The following is an 18,492-nucleotide window of genomic DNA, read 5'->3' as shown; positions in this document are numbered from 1 at the left end:
CATGAACCACGCAGCAGTCTGAGGCTTCAGCAGATTCTGCTGTGGTAGGAGCGGAACAAACCTGGAGCTGAGGGAAAGGCAGTTTCCAAAAGGTTTCCTGTGTATAACGAGTGACAGACACGACGCGACAATATCAGCCAGTATCAATAGCAGCATGGCTGGTGTCGGAGCATTAGCAGACCAACAATTTCCGATGTTATGACTGATGCAGTAAATACACTACCAACGTGTTTGCTCGGGCTGAGAAGCTGAAAGCCTTGGGTTTAAGAGGTGTGTGTCTGTGTGTTCATATAAATACACCCTGTTAATAGCTGGTGGATAATTTTTACTACCTCATGCCACCAAGGATTGCAAATTCTAATTAGTGAATGTGTTTATCCCCAGAAAGCCCCTGGCTCTTGCAGGCTGCCAGCCTCGCACAGTGCTGCTCTGTTGCAACAGCCCTGCCTTTCCTCTCCCAGCCCCTCGCAGTGCCCCACAGATTGAAGTCGCCAACGCTGTAGCCAAGGACAGCTTTATCGACACGGAGGTGTGCACCCCTGTACAAACAAAGCAGTGTTAGCCCTACAGATGCTGCCGTCGAGGCGGCGCAGAGCCACGTGCCTGCCTCCTGAAGCCTTCCCACGGCTGAACGGAGCCGCTCACGCTCAGCTGGGCGGAGGAGGGAGCCCCAGGGCCTCCCGGTCCAAGGACGGCTGTGTCCCTTGGGGAGCTCCAGAGGCAGAAGCTGTCACTGTCCTTTCTGTTCTTAAAGGATGCCAATTTTTTTTTTTTAATGAGGCTTGCTAATCACTGATGACTTTCAAAGTTCCATTACTACATCAGGAGACAAATTATTCCTGAGGATCCTCCTCAGGATGCCAAGCCCATGTAACCAGAGCAATCTGGGGGACTTTCTGCTCTCTTTATCTATTGCTCATCCCACAGAGCTAGAACAAAAACCTGGAATTTTTTTTCACGTGTTCTCAGAAGACAAAGGTAGCACAGAAAGGAGAAAAATACAATGGTTAGTTGGGTCTTAAGATGCATTTGGGGAGTGGTGCTGCTGGACTTGTGTAGATGCTGCACCTGATTTGTAGGGCTGGGGATCAGCTAGGAAAGTTTTTTGCTTTTACTCTTCTGGTCTGCCAGTAATGGAGTGTGAACTGGCATGAAATGTCATAATCTCAGACTTTTGCACTGCAGTATTTTACCATAAAATCGATTGCTTTCTCAGATGTAAGCAACTGGAGAGTGCTGAACAGATTAGGGCCTGTTAGTACTGGGCAGCCCTTTAAACAGATAAGCATTCAAAAAGGGTTTGTACAATTGGAAACGATGCAGCTGATGACTGTCTGTGAAGAATATTTTTCATCATCTTCTGTTCACAGAAAAAGCAGCCCAAGTAATGGGGGCTTACAGCATGTCAGATCACAGCCAAGGGAAGAGTGTTGCTTAAATTCAGATCGAACTTTGCTCTTTCCACGAGGAAATGGAGTTCTTACTGAAATGCAAACTTTTGTGGGTGCTTTCTACTTTCCACAAGAAATGACAGTTCCAGAGGAAAGAAAAGTGCTTTTGACTTTTGGGGTTGGGTTTTAAAGAAGTCTCAAATGTTTTTGTAAAAACTGAAGGATGCTTTGTTTTCTTACGCAGCAGAGTGGAATTGCAAAGAGTAAATGAAGATTATGCCTCATAAAGTCCTGCTTCAGAAACTTCCAAACAATTTGTTTCTCCTGAAATTTTTTATTTTTATTTTTCCCCGCTATCACAATTAGCTACTTGCTCAAGCACTGCTTTTATGCAGTCAAGGAGGGACTTCCAGCTGCTGCTCTTGGTGTGTTCATGGGTTGTGTGACTGTGCCTGGGAAAAGATACTTGGAAAAGAACAGTGAAGGAAAAAGCACTTTTATTGTCCATCTTAAGAAGAGTTCCACCAACAAAACAGTGAAATAGCCTAACATACGGATTTAAGACAGGTTCATGTCACAACTCTCTTGAGCCATACGGCTGCTGGTTGCTGATGCTCAGAGCCCCCGGATGCCTGATTGCTACATCCGCACACAGGGCCTTAAAGGCAGGTCTGGAAAGATGAGCAACTGCTCAGAATCACCTGTGGGAAGCTCCACGGCTTCCCCAAAGTTGACAACAACTATTTGGAAGGAACTTGCTGCACACGGTTGCAGCTGGACTGACAGTGGAGTCGAGGTTCGGGGCCAAGCTGCAAGCATTGAGCTGGTGCAGCAGGATGGTGCTGTTGTGAGCTGAGCTGGCTCAGCAGTGGGAAGGAAAGAACCTGAAACAGATTGTACCTGCAGCAAGGCAGTGATGTTGCGATACACCTCCCTGCTGAAGGCTGTGGAAATCCTATATTTTATTCACATGAGAAACCAGACTTTAAGTGGCCGATGTATAAGGCTGCATGTAGATTAAATGTCTGCACACGGTAAATATGCGAGTACAAGCTACTGCCTTGTACCACCACAATACCCTATGCATAATGCATAGCTTATGAATAATTTGCACAAGGATCTATTCCCAAACTTATGATATTACATGATTTTTTTTCACTCTGAAAGGAAACAGAGGGAAAGTGTCATCCTTCAGGAATAAAGGGGACGGGCAGGATCGGGAGCTGGAGAGCTGAGGCAGCCCTGCGAGGAAGCAGCTCTCACGGCTGCATGAGCAGTGTCTGCTGTTAATGCTCTAGCAATCCAGGAAGAAAATGAAAGGCTGTCAGATGGTTAAAAATCATTCCTTTTATTACAGCATTACTCACTGCCTTCGACTTTGTGAAAAATTGTTTGGAAAGCTGATTGTTTCAATGGGTGTGGATATAAAACCAAAGAAAACACTGCCCTTGGAGGCAAGGATATAGTCCTTAATTTCAGTTGGAAGCAAATAAATAGTAACTATTTCTCTTCAGCCTTCTGAGTATTTTTTGTGCTTCAAAATCTCTGAATGATTACATGGGTGAGGAAGCAAGGAAAAAGAAACCTGCTTAAGATAAAAATAAGTTTGATGCCTTTTCTCTGTTAATTTTGGCCCAACATTCCTGCTGAGCCTGAAGTAAACGCCCTGTGGAATTGGAAGAAACTGAGTAGTTTCTTTTTGTACTGCTTGTTTTTATTTTGCCTTTTGGCCCTTCTGGATTTTCCTGGGAGCATGTGCTTGTCCCTGCCCATAGGACCTGGGAGTCAGGGGATTTCTGTTCCTTTTTTAAAGCTCATTCTTTCCAGATTTAACTGATTCTGGCGACTTCAGAGAAACAAGACACTTTGCCATGCGTTGTTCACAGGATGTAGCCAGAGCTTCTTAGGCTCAAAAGGTAAAATTTATGAAGTCTAATATTAATGAAATCAGGAGTTGTGGGATTTCACACATGGGGGGGTAGGTGGGCTGTCTTGATGCAGAAGCAGCAGAAAGCCAGAAGGAACAAACATTTTGTTACCTAAGACAACAAATTCTAGCCGAGCCATCCCAATCCAAAGACGTTTGAAACTCAGTTCTTATTTTTGTATTTAAGTATTATTTCCATCAGCTCTTTTTCGGTAGAGTAACATCTGCCCGATTTTGAGGTTAGCCTTTCGCAGAGGTGTAACTGCCATCTACTGACTGCCGCACGGATGGTCTGATCAGCTTCCTGAAATTACACGCTTCGATGGCTCTTAAAGGAAGGAGAAGGCTGTATGGACGCCTGCATGCACACACCGAGGAGGAGGAGGATGTTATTCAGCCAGGCTCTCCCTCACTGTGCCGGTGGCTTACACGGATTTAACTCGGCAGATCTGCGGCTGGGTAAAACAAGCCTGAAAGGCTGCATTTTCTTTCCCAATGGTTTGTATTTCTTTCTCAGAATACAAGGCTCTCCGCAGCCAGTGCAGCTGTCTGTCAGGGCCAGCTGGCTCTCATTGGCATGGCCCTGACCAGCCCAACCTGCAGCTTGACTTCTCGGCTTCCCTTTGGACCTTCTTTGTCACCACACGTTTTCCTGATGCTCGGAATTCTTGGTTGGAGCTGTTTGCCAGCCCCAGGCCTTGCATGGCTGTGCTGAGCCTGACCCTGTAAGCTGCAATAATCGGTTGGGATTTTTTGTCTGGTGAACCTACACAGAGCACTTGTTTCTTCCCGATGTTACTGCTCAAGCAAGCAAGCACTGCTTGCACCACTCCTCCCTGGGTGAGAAGCAGCCTGTGCAAATACAGATGAAAATTCCAAAACTGATTCAAATAATTTTGGCACCAACTTCCACTTTCTTCTAGCACATCAATTTCTTTTGGCAATTTCTTTTATCGCATCAACCATCCTAATTCAACCCAGCCCACTTTTCTTCCTCCATTTGCCGCTGTTATTTTCATGTTTGCTGTAACTTAAGCAACACCAGAATGGGATGCTGTAAACCTCTTTAGACGAGGTCTCTATGATGGTAGGATATGCAGGAGAAGCAGGTCTGACTGTTTTGCATGGTATAAAAAATGGTCTTGATTTACAGCTTTTAGACTTAATCCTGAAAAAAAAATCTTCTGAAAATCAAAACATAACTCAAGGATTTCAATTTCAGTCAACCTGAAAAATCATGAATTCAGTCATCACTACTGAAATGTGACTGACTTATTTGCCAATGCATGCAAAAATGTTTGTTGTATGTGAAACCATAAATTAACCAATATTAGTTTTGAAAGACTTGCAGGTCTCATCAGGCCTTCCAGACAGCACAAGGGGAGATTCATAGTTATAATGAAACCTGAAAGGTTTTTCCCAACAGACCCTTGTCTTACCTGCTCTTAAGCATGTTACTTTTCAGCGTTGTATGAATTGTTATTCAAGATTTCATTTTTAACGTTGGATCCACTTTGAATTTTTCAGGTTATATTTCAAATTCAACTCATTTTTGGTATTCAGAGCACATCATGAAGATCGTTAATACTACTATTTAATATGATCTCCAACGTTTTTGCTTTGGAGGCTTTTATGCAAATTCCAAGTCACTACTTAAAAGTGCAAGTATTTACATATATATATGAAAATCTGGCTGTAATTTTAATTTTGCAGTCTGCATTTCAGAACCACAGTGGGTTGGTAACTTCTATAAGAGACTTACTCCTGTTTTTTGGAGGTATGTGGAAGTATTTCTTCCTGATAAATTTCTAGCTATGTATTTACTGAAATTTAAAATATACATATTTTTGAAGGTTTTGAACATCAGTTGTTGTATTTTAGAAATAGGGCAGTTCTAAACTACATTTACCCTCAGCCAAAATGGCTGCTGTGTTTTGAGCTCACAATACAGCAAATCTTAACCTTTCTGAGGCTTTTGGAGCATATAGTTAACTTACAGTTATCCCCACCCAGTTAAGGGCAAACTTGCATATGAAGATCGAAATTGTAGACAGGTTCTTTCTCTTTATTTTCCAGTACTAATGATGCTTGTGTGGGGTATACAAATATATAAAATCAAAGGATTGCCCTTTTTTTATAAGCTGAAACAGCAGCTCTGTCTGTCCTCTTCCGTCCTACAAACCTTCTACCTATCTGGATGTTTTTATCATGGAGAAAATCGGAAGAAATACAAACTTTCCCCACTGAGCTTTAAAGACGTCCAGTGAAATAAACAGTCCTGCTCACCAGAGAGTTAGCCTGAGCAGGCACATTTGAAAGGTTATGAACTAAAAAAAGAAAAAAAAAAAAAGTAAAGTCCTAAATTGGATTGCTGGCAGCAACTCCTCATGTTTCACTTAAGCCAGTTTAGTTAAAATGATTTTCTTTTTTGTTTGCCAGGAAAAATGAGATGCTTTGTTTAGGTTCATTACCTCTAATATTTTATAAGTGGGTGGGTAACAAGCTCTGCTCTGTTTTCTATGTACTACACTCCTAGATGAAAGCATCCTTGCCTGGGACGTTGCCATTTTGCTCTTATTTGGATGCAGAGCATCCACTGTTGTGTGCAGACTCTTGCAGAGATTGCATTTGTATGTTCTCGTTGAGATCTTTGCTTGGTTTTGCAGCTTCAGCAGCCGCACTGCTTCTTGAATATGGGGGAAATGCTTTTTTTTCCGCTTGCCTTTATTCTTTGCTTCTCATTGTTAGGCATAACTATGATTTTTCTCTGAATAAGGGCAGACTAAAGCACAGACATTGTGTCTGTGATTTCTGGTCCAGATTCCCTAATGCCTATGGAGACTTAAAAGGTGGCATCAGATGTGACCAACCTGTCTTAATGGGTACAATGGCCAAAATGGCCAGTGTTGCTCACTTGCATGGACTGAATTGTCCACACAAGTATGCCTTTAAGTATGTCCACAGCACACAAATATTCTGCATCAGGCTCTGCCCTGTTTGTCTCCTGCCTGAAACTTGCCGGCTGCTCAGTGCCAGGGCATGGGCGTATGCTTTGGGATGCTCTTCAGTAAGGACTTCTTTCACACAGCAACACAGTGCTTTGCTGTACGCAGGTCGAGCTCAGGCATTACTAAAGATCTGTAACTTGTGTCAAATCCTCACTAACTCGTGATTTTTCTGAGGAAAATGAGCATGTTTAACTTTGCTCCTGCTTTCCTCATCTGTCTCTGATTTTGTGCGTGCACTGCCACACTGAAGGCTGTGGGTCCCTGCAGTGCTGCTTGAGGGCAAAAAAGTGTTGGATGCACTTTGCCACGTGTGCGCCAAGGAACATTTGGCACACAAAGGGGTATTGGGATTTTGGGCTTATCTCATTTTAAAACAAAATAATCGAGACGACAAAGTTTCGTGAGAAATGATGGAGGACTAGAGAACAACACCAGCTGAAAGACTATGAGGAGCCTGAGAGTGCTTTAAAGCACTCTCCTGGGCTAAGAAGTCCAGCCTCATCCAGGGTCTGTAAATAAGACTGTTACGTTGCTCATGGAACAGTACAACTAAACTTTCTGCAAAGCACAGGCTCAGTTTGGATGCTGGTATTATAACACTTTCCAGAAGGTCTTTAAAAGTTCTGTGAAGATGATGGAAACCCAGCAGCTTGGTTTCTTCCTGGTGCCTGCCCCACGCTAGCGCAGTAATTGCTGTGGCACAATAGAACAACTGAAGGCTGAAGCAGCCACAAGTCCTCCCCAGTTTTCATATGGTCCTGTTTCTTTATTAATATATATAAAATAAAAGTAAAGCTGCTGCTTTAAGGGCTCTTTCTTTGGTTTTAGCACCCACTAAAATACTCCAACAGACTTCTAAAGCAGATGCATGTAGCGCTCTGTGGGTGAGGATTAAGCAAACCCAGATTAGTTGTACAAGGAGTAATCAGATGTAGAAACACCCTGCCTTTTCCCACTGGGGGGGCTTCAAATGAGCGGCAGTGCTCACAGCAAGCTGCATTACTGGTCACAGCCACCTCCTCCTTGGTTTCCTAATAGCAGTACAATAGTTAGCACAATACTGCCCATTAACATTTTATTTTATGTTCTGTATATTTTTATTACAGAAGACAATGGGGAGACCACTGTGCTTGGCTAATCAGTTTAATTTATATCCAACACCACAGTGTTGCCATTATGTCTGGAGAACATACACAACATGGAACTGGGATCTTTCCGTTTTTTAGAGAGAAAATACCAGGTACATTAGGGGACATCAGTGAGAAACTTTGATTTTTAGAAACGGTTGCTCTGTGCTGTCTGGAAAGTGAGAACATCCCTTCTAGGTATTTGTTTCAGCATTTAGAAACTGGTGGTCACCTGAAAGCTTTGACCCAGAAGGCAGAATGGATGCCAATAGCTCAGTGGAGGCATGAAAAATGAATTGTCTTTTTCTCCCCAGAGGAGAGATCCATCCTGCTGGAGCTGGAGAATACTTGCAAACTCACAAAGCTCCTTTTCATTAGAGAAATAAAAGCCTCATCATCCCCAGAGCTCTTAATTAGGCACCTTTTGCCATTCACACAAATCTATGTCTCTGCTGTCAAGTCCTATTTGTTTTAAAAATTGATTCATTCATTTCAGCCCTTTTGTAGGGTGGCAAAAATGGATAGGCCAAATGAATCCAAACACTTTGTAAATTGTAAAGGTTTTAATATAATCAGTGCAGCAAAGCCAAGCTCAGAGAACAAGTGTACACCAATGCTTTAGTACAAAACACTTACAGAGCAATAATGAAAACCACATTCAAAGCAGAGAGGGCACCAGAGGAGAGGAAAAACAGCACATATGAAGTAACTAGCAGACGTATATGGTATTCTCGCATATATGGTGGATATTAATCTGTGCTGCAGGCATTATTTATCAGTTAGGAAAGGTCAAAAATGGAAGTGCTAGGTTGAATGCTTTTAGTTCAGGTTTCCTGATGAGGAATGGTTTCAATACTTAAAAGAGTTAGTTAGCATTTCTTTTTGTGACCTCCTAAAGAATAGTGACTTTTGGCTATTGAATATAAACTTATATTGAACTCAACTCTATTTGTAATCCTTGTTTTGAAGGATTTCTCCATTATGATAATATTCACTGATATGTCTGTTTGCAAGGTTTTTATTCACGCAGGAAACAACTCCTCACGTACAAACAGCTAAGTGTATGTATGAATGCAAATATTTGCATATAAATATTTTCTCTTCATTATGTTCTTGTTTTAAAAACCTCAGTGAACGTTGAAGCAGGAATAAAACAAAAACCATTGGTAGTGGGAATTGCACGAAGTGTCAGAGATGTGTGGCTGGAGCTCATCAGCGAAGCCAAGCAAAGATGTTGCAAGCGTCACCATCTGGGAAGCTGAGCCTTCCGTGCACGTGGTTGCTAGCTGCTTTCCAAGCTTCAAAGGGTCTCCAGTTATCTCTATTTTCAGGTTTGGCTCATTATTTCAGGTAGTGACACTATATATATGGAAGTTTTTTCACAGAATTTCATGTGAAGATGCTAGGTTTTCCAAAAGCTTTATTTTAGATCTAAAGCTATTGTATATATAGGGGGCTCGATGGCAATTATTGATCAGTGTGCTGTAGTTTGGAAGGGAAAGGGGGATACAGGCAAAGATAAGTATTTAGCTTACATGGACACTGTGTGTTCTGGGGAGAGAGAGTCTTTATTAAAGTCCAATGTGATTAGAGGAAAGAGTAATGTAAAGATCATTGATTGGAAGGCTTACAGAGGTTGTTTTCACATTGATTATCTGATTTTCTTTTCAGTATATGCATTTTTCTGTAAATGTGTTACCAGTTTGGGTGGTTGCTCACTGTACTTGTGTCTGTACAAATGAACTGCGAGAAAAGCCCAAAAGCCTTACCTTGTATGTACACAGAGGAACATAGACCATAGGATAAAAGCACGCTGTATCCTTGCAAACTTCCATCAGCCAAATTGCACTAATTATGGTGTCTCAGCTGTCACTGTTGACTTTTCTTCTTTTTTTTTCTCCACCTGTTAAAGAAATCGCAAAGAAAAATATCAATGCATTGGAAATAGCTTAAGAAATTATGAAAATCTCACCTATCATGTTTCTTTACCCATTTGTTGTTGCTGGTGGGATTACATGAGATCCAACACAAATACCTTTATTTAGTTAAATACAGTATAATTTACTTTTGGGTTCCTTTTTCAAATATAATTATTTTATTTATTGAAAGTTGGAATTTCCATAACCACCCTGAGAGCCTTGCTGACAAAGCAGTGTAAGCAAATTGTCTTAGAGGCGCTCACTTCCTAGAAGACTGAATCAAAACAGGATTCATCAAAGGAGTTCACACAAGAAAGAGCTTTGCTCTTTCTCACATGTAGACAGTGCTTGCAATGCCCAGCTTAGATTACTGGTTTGTATTTGAGGCAGATCAGAGCATAGACATTGCCAATGAGGCCACTGCAGTGACAGGTGCTCTTAGCTTCAGCTTTCATACACGATTTTTGCCCAAGATTATGAAAGTTCTTGCAGTCTGTGTTTTGATTGTAAAGAATGGAGGTGCTCCATGGGCAAACTCTGCATTTGCTATGGATTTGCCAGAATTTGCTTCGAGCTACCTTGAATAAAAACACCAAAAGTGTTAAACATCAAGACATACTGAAGCTGTGCTAACCCAGCAGACTCACCCTTGAGACTTAACTTATTTAGTTTCCACTGTGTTAAAAATATACTTGGGTCTGCACCTGCAAAAATTCAGAGTGAAACTCTACTCAGAAAAGCAGTTTCCATCTCATAGTGTATCAGGGCCAGGCATCTGGTGGTGTCAAAATGAAAATGTGACACTTTGTGTTTAGCTAGACCTGAGACGAATTGTGAAAACTGCTCAAGCTTGGGAAGTTTTATATGGTTTGGGAAGAGGATGAGCTGCTGAAATGCTCAGCTTAGCTCTAGCAGCCACTGCGGATCTCAGGAATGTGTAGCGCAATGCAAGTTTAACAAATCCCAGGCCTGAGAGAGAAAAGGTATTGGGGGAGAATATGATGAACCCTGCAAAGCCTGAACTGCTTCTGTCTTGTTTGTGTCTGAGCATTGGACTGCTCCAATGAACCCCTAAGTAACTGGCAAAACTGTATGAAAATCTGCAGCTGATTTGCTTTGCCAGCCCATTTGTCCACTAACAGAATCGCTCCATTAAAGGTGACTTCAAGGTGCAGGGTTTGACCAAGGTGTCAGTTTTTAGATTTTCTTCAAATTTTGAGTATTCAACACAAGGTTCTGTTTCAGACCTCAGTACATGACAATTTGGACCTGTGTTTTCACCCCTCTGTCTGTGACTGGGGCGTTCAGGTTGACCTGCTGGGAACCTCCCTCCCCGTGGCAGGAAAACACCTGAGAAGGGTCTGAACTCTGCTTTTCCATTTTCTGTCGTTTGGCTCTGCATCCAGACATGCCCACAAAATCCAGCTGTCAGGTTTTGTGCTGTTTGCTGTTCTTCTGAAGCTCAGGCGAAGCACTTTGGCTACACTGCTTCCAGGGGCTACGCACAACCTCTGTACGCGTCACCCCCACCTCCGTTCTCCCGTTGGGTTTGGGACGGTGGCTCTGGGCCCAGCTGGCATCAGAGGCGCAGAGCAGTGCCGTGTGTTATGCTCAGCCACCCTGTGCCCCCCAGCTGCACAGGGGCGCCGTTCCCCAGGCTCCCACCTGTGTGCGGGTGGTTGCATGGCTCTGGTGCGTGCAGACAGCTGCGCTACAGCTGGTGCTGCTGCTCCCCAGAGGGCCCGTCACGCCAGGGAGCCCTCCAGAGCGGTGAAGCTACAACCGCATCTCCTTAGTGTGCCAGAGCAGCCTTCCAGGCTTTTATAAACCACTGTAGTATCAGTAGGATTCTGGTTAGAGGGCTGGGGGTCCTGGGCACCACAGAGTGTGTGGGCAGAGCCTGGGGGTCAGCCAGGCCCAAACCCTGCTAGGCCCGAACCCCACCACGCCGCTGGCTCATGACAGGAGAGCTCTGCCTGAGCCATAGAGAGGTGGCATTGACAAGCCTCTGTTTACATCATTTCAGTTCAGTGAGCTCCAGTACTTATTGACAGGTCTAATTACCACCAGGTCTAATTACCACCACTATTTTAGCATGGGACAATATCAAAGACCCCCAGAGCCACGTAGATTTTGCCGGGAACTTTAGCAAGGCAGAGAAGTGGAAGATGTCACTGATAAGTATCTCACAGAAATAGTGAGTTGTGAGATTTGCTGACACGTATCAGATATTTGTTGACATTCCTAAAAACAACCAAACAAAAATTTGTTAATGTTCAATTAACCAAGTTGGAGCGGGAAGGAAGATGTGTTAGGGAAGAGAAAACAAATGCTTCCTTTGCATAGAAATTCAATTACATATTAAAAACCACCACAAACAACAATATTCTTTCAAATAACTTTCCATTCTGCCTACTTAGGACAGCAATATAATGCAAGGCCCTGTAATAGCGGGAGAAAGCTGTTGCACAAACATGCAAACCTCCTACACCGTTTCAGTTAAACAGAAAGTCCAACCTAGTTTTGAGTCCAGAGCTATAACCTGGGGCCTGACAGTAATTCTGCAGGTGTGTCTGTTCAGTGCCTTCTTTGTTAATCATTGATGAGACTTATTTTGTTTTCCAGTAGCACCAACAGTCCTTGAATGGCTCTGGCAGCCCCTTCATGTCAGTAAGCAACTGCACAGACTCAAGAGACTCCCAGGCTGAAGATGACAAAAGAAAGGATGGCAGAAAGTGCCATATAGCCAAGGAAGGATGAGCAGACAAACCACTGCATCCTGTCTGTGTTGCTGTCCTGTATCACTTGGGCTGAGTCGCGTAGGATGCCGTAGGCATCACTCCTCTTCTTCAGGCAAGTAAAGGCAAAGTGCTAATTGAAGGATTTTTTTTTTTTTTTTTTTTGCTTCTTTCAATTTGCTAACAGTAAAAGCAAATGAAAAAACGAATGCATTTCTGGGGTAGCACTTCCAAGTATAGCCCATTCTGTCATGTTTGTATAGGCTGCAACTGGCTTGGTGTGTCAAATCAGACTGTTGAATAAAGACATCAGTAGTGCCCTCAGCTTGAGTGAGAAGGGAGCTGGCACCTTGTCCCTGGCAAGATCCTCATCTTAGACCAGAACAAGAGCTTTAACTGCAGCTAGCAATAGACAGGACTCCTTAAGTACTTCGTCTCTTGGCCATTAAAGAACTGGTTTTCTCATAATATTTTCCACTGGTTGCTGCCTTAAGCTTTGGAAGTCCAAAGTTAGGACTCAGGGATGGGATGTGGTGGAAGTTTCAAAGGATGCAGTAGTCATCCTATTTTTTGCTAAGTGTGTAAAACAAGAGATCATAACTCTGGTCAGAGGAAGGAAGTTATTGTCAGACCTAGGTACTGAAACTAAGTAGATTTACACATTTTGAAGTTTCAGACATTACAACCTCCTGAACAATTCATTGATTCAGGGTTCCTAAAATAACGGAGGAATAAAGCACAGCCTTGGTGAGGAACAGGTACAGTCTGAGACCCTGCAGATGTGGGAACACAGCCACAAGATGGTGAGGGTCCTAGATGATTTGGACCCACTGCCATCCCCATTACTGCTTTAAAACAGACTTTCTGAAAACACCCGTGTTTGGAAGAAGCAGCTCTGTGTTGTAAGAGAGCTGCATTTTTCTGGCAAACACTATAACCGGCTCTAAGACAGCAGAAATTGCTAAACTCACATGTATTGAGAAAGACGGTGAATTACAGATGTTTGCAGCCTCACGTGGAAAGAAAATTGCAGGATTCATTAAGCAGTAGCTGGAGGAAGTGTGTATGGATGCTTCAGAGACCTCTTGTGCAAACAGACAACACCTTAACTCATAGACTTAGCAAATTAACTTTGTCCTTCAGCAATGGCTTACTTAACTTTTTCACTGTCATCACAAATGCCACTGAAACACCCTCTGAAATTACTTTTTTTTTTCTTTCTTTTTCCTTTTGTAGTATTGAGCCTAGTACCTTTTAGGACCTTCCCCCAAACTAATAATCTCTTTCAGCGTCTCACTGGATTTAGTGGCTGGCCCTGTGGCTGGGTTCTATCTTGTAACTTCCAAAATCTGACGGTTTATTTTTTTCTCAGTATTGCACCCTATTATGTACCAGGTAGTACTTAATGGACCTGTCTGCATGCACTTGATTTTACCCCTTCCTTTTTTATTTTATGAATATCTGAGTCTCGATGGCATTTATTATAACATGAAATACCTAGTTCAGCAGGTGCAGCATCACATGGTACCTTCCTTAATAGCTGATGCATTTCCTAAATTCATTTTAAAGTTTATAAAATGTGTGAAACAAATGAAGAGATCCAGCTGACTACAAGCTTTTCTGTCCTGACGCATCACAGCACTGCTCACTGTCAAAAAGTGCGTCAGAACCTGTGACCGCCATCGCATCAAATACCAAGACAGTCAGTTTTACAAACCATGAAATGTCCAGGCTCACTCAGGGAGCCTGTAAGACGTTTGCTTTTCATTTACTTCGTGCAGAATTCATTATATTTCATATGAGGATTAGATTCTATACTAGTTAAATATATTTGACTCTACTGATGACAACTGCTATCTCTAAGTCTTTTTTTAAAAGTACCTTTCTGCATTAGCAATGTTCACATCTAGCCCTGCCTTATTAAACTGTCTCCATCTTATTTCCTTGTTACCTAGTAGTTGTTGGCTATTAATGCATAAATGGATACTTTACTTCATTCTTTTATTTTTAACCATTTGATCATTTGTCCAGGAGGTGAAAGCATGCCCCCTCTTGCTGTGCAGAAAATGGGCTTCATCAAGCATTGGCTGTCTGTATCTGTGGAAGCCCCTGGAATGGATCGCTCTTCTGAGGCAAATCTCTTACAGGGAAGTGCTGTCAGCAGGATCTCCAAATCAAATTAGAAAACCTCCATGGAGGAGGGCATTTAAATAACCAGCTCTGTTGGTCCCTCAGTATGTGCTTGTCTGTGAAAGCTTCCAAATGGCACAGTCCTTCGAAAGCATTCTCCATTCTGCATGGAAAGCTGCACAAACTGGGACCATGTTATACAATGTCCTGCATGAGCCTGGCGGAGGGTTGTTTTGAGGAGCGTGGCTTCTAAACTGCTGCTTTTGAAGATTACAGAGACCTACTCTAGCTGTATTGCACCAGTACCTTTCTGGAGCTACTAAATTGCAAATGCAAGGAATGACTGGATAAAGCCCCTGAAGCTGCTGGACACCTGTGGTCCGTACCCTGCATGGAAGCTGAGCTCATTCACAGGGGCTTCTCTTGCCACACCTCAACCATGCAGCATCCAGGGCTTCCCTCTGCTCTGGTTCTTTCCCCAACTTACCCACTGCCTCTTCCAAGTCCTGCATCAGTCTGTCCTCACAAGAAGAGCTGTCCTGAAGTAGGTCTTTCTCCTTATGTGTGGGACCTTCTGATGCTCAGCAATGACAACGGAGTACCAGACTTCTTCCCAGGATAGCAATGGATGTTGAGAACACATACAATAGAGGCTGCTACAAGCAAGTATCTTAAGAACAGGATGAGGAGGTAGGACAGATGAGTCAGACTGAGCACACACTTTGTTCTTGGGAACTTGTGCCATTCTTAATGTGTCTTCTAACTTTCTGGAGCCAGTGTCTATACTTTTGATTTGTCCAAACTGAGTCAAGTAGCTGGATGAGCTGGTATAGAATCACAGAATTGTAGGGGTTGGAAGGGACCTCAAGAGATTATTGGGTCCAACCCCCCTGCCAAAGCAGGTTCCCTAGAGCAGGTTGCACAGGTAGGTGTCCAGATGGGCCTTGAATATCTCCAGAGGAGACTCCACAACCTCCCTGGGCACAGGTGGTCATTCTCAGAAGGAAGAGGCAGTCGTGTTCAAGCTTTCCCTGACCTGAATTCCTGGTTACAAGGCAAAGCAGTTTCTTAACTGAAAGGTAAATGTCAAAAGATACTAGGATTCAATTATTTCTTATTTCCACATATCAAAGGGAATTAAGTGAGAGAGGTTAAGTGGATAAATGTATCAAGTATACCAGCAGTGAAAACGATATACTCTCTTTCTACAACTGTAAACAATTACCACTGTGTGATTTGGAAACTGTCAATTAGCCCTAACCACAGTGAATCAGAGCTGCTTTCTGGTGTAATGAAAATAGAGCATCTTACTGTCACATCAGTATAGATTGCATTAACCTTAATGACTCCTGTAAGGCTGAACCTTGCCTTGGCAGACAGATTGAGCACTCTGCATTGTAAGCTTTGTCTTTAACTTACCTTTGTAAAACTTTCATTGATTCTCCTCCTATCTAAACTAGAAATACAGAAATTGTCAGGTTTGAACAGACCACTGGTGCAACTAATTTGATTTTTTGTTTATAATTGTAACCAGTGATGGATGAACTCAGGGAAAAAAAAAAAAGAAAAAAAAAAGAATAATCCATCCCTTGCCCCTTCCCCACTACTCTTTTCCCTTTTAGACCTCCCATAATTTTTTTAATTAAGTGTGATGCAATGCCATGGAGCTTTCTTTACCCCCAGTTGGTGACAAGTTTAGGTACTGAAATGGAAATATTAACAGCTCTTGTATGTTTGAACTCCCTAGTCTTACCAGATATATTATTCCTGCTAGTGTAAATGTCAAATCCCCATTTGGAAATAATTCTTCTGTATTCCTTGTGTTAAGTAGATTATTCTGAGAAGTTTCCAAATTCATTTCCAGGAGCCTCCTTTTTTATTGTTGAATGCTTCCTTTCAGTGGAAGAAAATGTAGATAGGACCATGTTGCTCCGTGAGCACAACCATCTGCCACATCTCCTCTTTCATTAATTCCTGGCCAGATTTTTTTTTGGTGAATTTGATAGTAAATCCTCTTAGATTTATCCCAATGTAACAAAATCTAACCACTTTTCCTTTATTTGCAGGAAATCTGTCTCTTTGTATTGCACGTAGATAAAATTGCTGACTGTTCATAGGAAAAAAGATGTAAGTCAATCTCTCAGCTGGAATAATTTCTTCTTGATCTAACTGTTGGTATAGCTTTATTGATTAGCTTCTCCAAAACATCTGTTGGCTTTAGGTTCCCAACCTGTGACATATTGAAGTGATTTTGCTGCGGGGGCAGTTGCTCTGCACTTCAAAATCGAACCCACTGGGATTTCAAACTCAGCATTCTGAAATGAAAGTGCCAGAAGTTAATTACTTTTTGTATAAAAATCTGATATGGTTTCAGTTTTGGAGATATATTAGTCCTACTTAGCTCATACCACGTCATGCTTTGTTTTAACTGAGTCTCTACCAAGCTTCAGAATAGTTCAGGTATTAATACAGCAAAGACACTATTCTTGTGAACCTCATTACTGGATGATTTTTTTTCCAAAGCTCTGTTATTGGTGTTCAGAAAATATACATTATCAGCTTGTTTGTTTTGCACATTTGCAAAAATTTGTTTGCTTATGAATTAGGAAAAAAAGCTCAGAAATGTTTTATTCCTGATGGCTGCAAGTACCACAACCTGCTACAATATAGATTAGAAGGTTGCAGCTGTACTTGAATTCAAGCGGGAAAAGAGTCCTTCAAGCTGTGAAGTTAACTGGGAATCTCTGAGTAAAGCATTCTCCTTTTCTCCTGTGAAGCTGGAGCACGCTGCTGGCATCTTGCCACACAGCTTTCCAAACCTAGCTATCTTTGAATAGTAGCTCCAGTGCTGGCAATGTACTGTAATATTTTTTACAATTCAAGTTTAACTACTTTTCCTATTTTTATACCTTGCATTGGTATGTGCAAAAGCTTCTCATTCAAGTGGGAAACTAGAAGATGAATGAGTAAGAATGAAGCAGTCAGGAGGTTAACCTGGCAGTTCCCAACCAAAGGGAAAATGTTTAAAAGTTGAGCCTCCTAACCTAATACGAGGATGGACAAGAGAAATTGCCACAAAGACCCCACTCATGGGAAGCTGTAGGATGGGCAGAAGATTTTTTGGACAGTGACAGAAGGCCTGAGTGAATCTGAAAAACAAGTGGATTTGGGGAGAATGGATAAAAAAACAAAAGCCAAAACTGTTGCTAAAGTTTCCCTCACTGAGAACTATTAGAAATATAATTACAATAAATCAGGAGGCAAGGGCAGAGGTTAGTACAGAAGATTTCACTAAGGCTAGAACCTTTTATTTGAAATTCAACCTGTATTTAGAGCATGGATGTGTGTGTGCACAAATGTGGGACTGTACCCTCTAATGTTTCCTGGCACTGCTGGAGAAGTAGATTAGAACATGTTTTTCTACAGAAATGTCCTCTGTTTGCTGTCAGCAGTTGCACATCCTTACTCTCCAGGTCAAGTGTAGGGAGCTCTTCTGAGTCGGTGTTCATTTGTAAGACAGCAGCCAGTCCCACAAACTTGTTTTATTTAACCACTCCAGAGGCCAGGATTCAGCAATTCAGATGTAGTATTAGATATGCACGTGGATGATTTTGCATGGTACAGAAACTGCTTCATGTTTGCTTGTAATGCAGTGATGTCCTATGTATTTTGGAAAAAGAAAGAGAAGGTAGATGGTAACGGAATACAAAATTTGCATTAATCTCATTTATCACAGAGCCTGACCCCAGGATTATACTGCTCCTTCACGGCATTAATAGCAGGGTTTTGAAGTTCTCAGCTTTGAACCATATATTTGTTTTCAATCTCCTGTACTCTTTCAGTCTTGCTCCTCTTCCCTTTATAGAGTAAATCAAATAGGACATATCTAAACCTTTAAAGGTTTCCAGATGTTTCTTTTATTAGGTTATTGGGAGGCAATAACTTTCAAAGGGCAGAAGAGTTTTGGTTATCAGGGGAATTTAATCAAAACAAATGTGAGTTGAAGGGGGGGGGGAGGGTGCTGCAAGAGGCCAACATCGGCTCCACGCTGGGAAGCAGGAGGAGAGCAACATGTCAGAGTTAAATCCAGATTCCCCTTGTGTGGGGACCGGCTTGGGCTCGGACACATGCACTACCTACATGAGGCCAGAAAAACATGATAGGGATGCTGTGATATACATCTGACTGAAAGATGCGGCCAAAAGATTTTTTTGGCAGGCTAAAGAACATGGACATTGAGAGGAAATAAAAT

At 42.2% G+C, this 18,492-nt stretch overlaps 1 protein-coding gene across 1 annotated transcript in view; it reads left to right on the top strand.

The window, feature by feature from the left end:
* LOC310880496 (uncharacterized protein) overlaps positions 1–18,492 on the top strand; it is a 215,969-nt gene that overhangs the window by 180,793 nt on the left and 16,684 nt on the right. Inside the window, exons 43-49 of the mRNA XM_083796368.1 lie at positions 15–270; positions 3,219–3,777; positions 7,433–7,566; positions 8,585–8,784; positions 11,998–12,225; positions 14,142–14,930; positions 16,307–16,367. The gene's annotated coding sequence lies outside the window, so the exon portion shown is untranslated. The remainder of the gene's footprint in view (positions 1–14; positions 271–3,218; positions 3,778–7,432; positions 7,567–8,584; positions 8,785–11,997; positions 12,226–14,141; positions 14,931–16,306; positions 16,368–18,492) is intronic.

The sequence above is a fragment of the Anser anser genome, assembly GCF_964211835.1.
Source record: "Anser anser genome assembly, chromosome: 12".
NCBI classification, from domain to species: Eukaryota; Metazoa; Chordata; class Aves; order Anseriformes; family Anatidae; genus Anser; species Anser anser.
The sequence above is the reverse complement of the archived record's forward strand: the minus strand, read 5'-3'. Positions and strand labels throughout refer to the sequence as shown.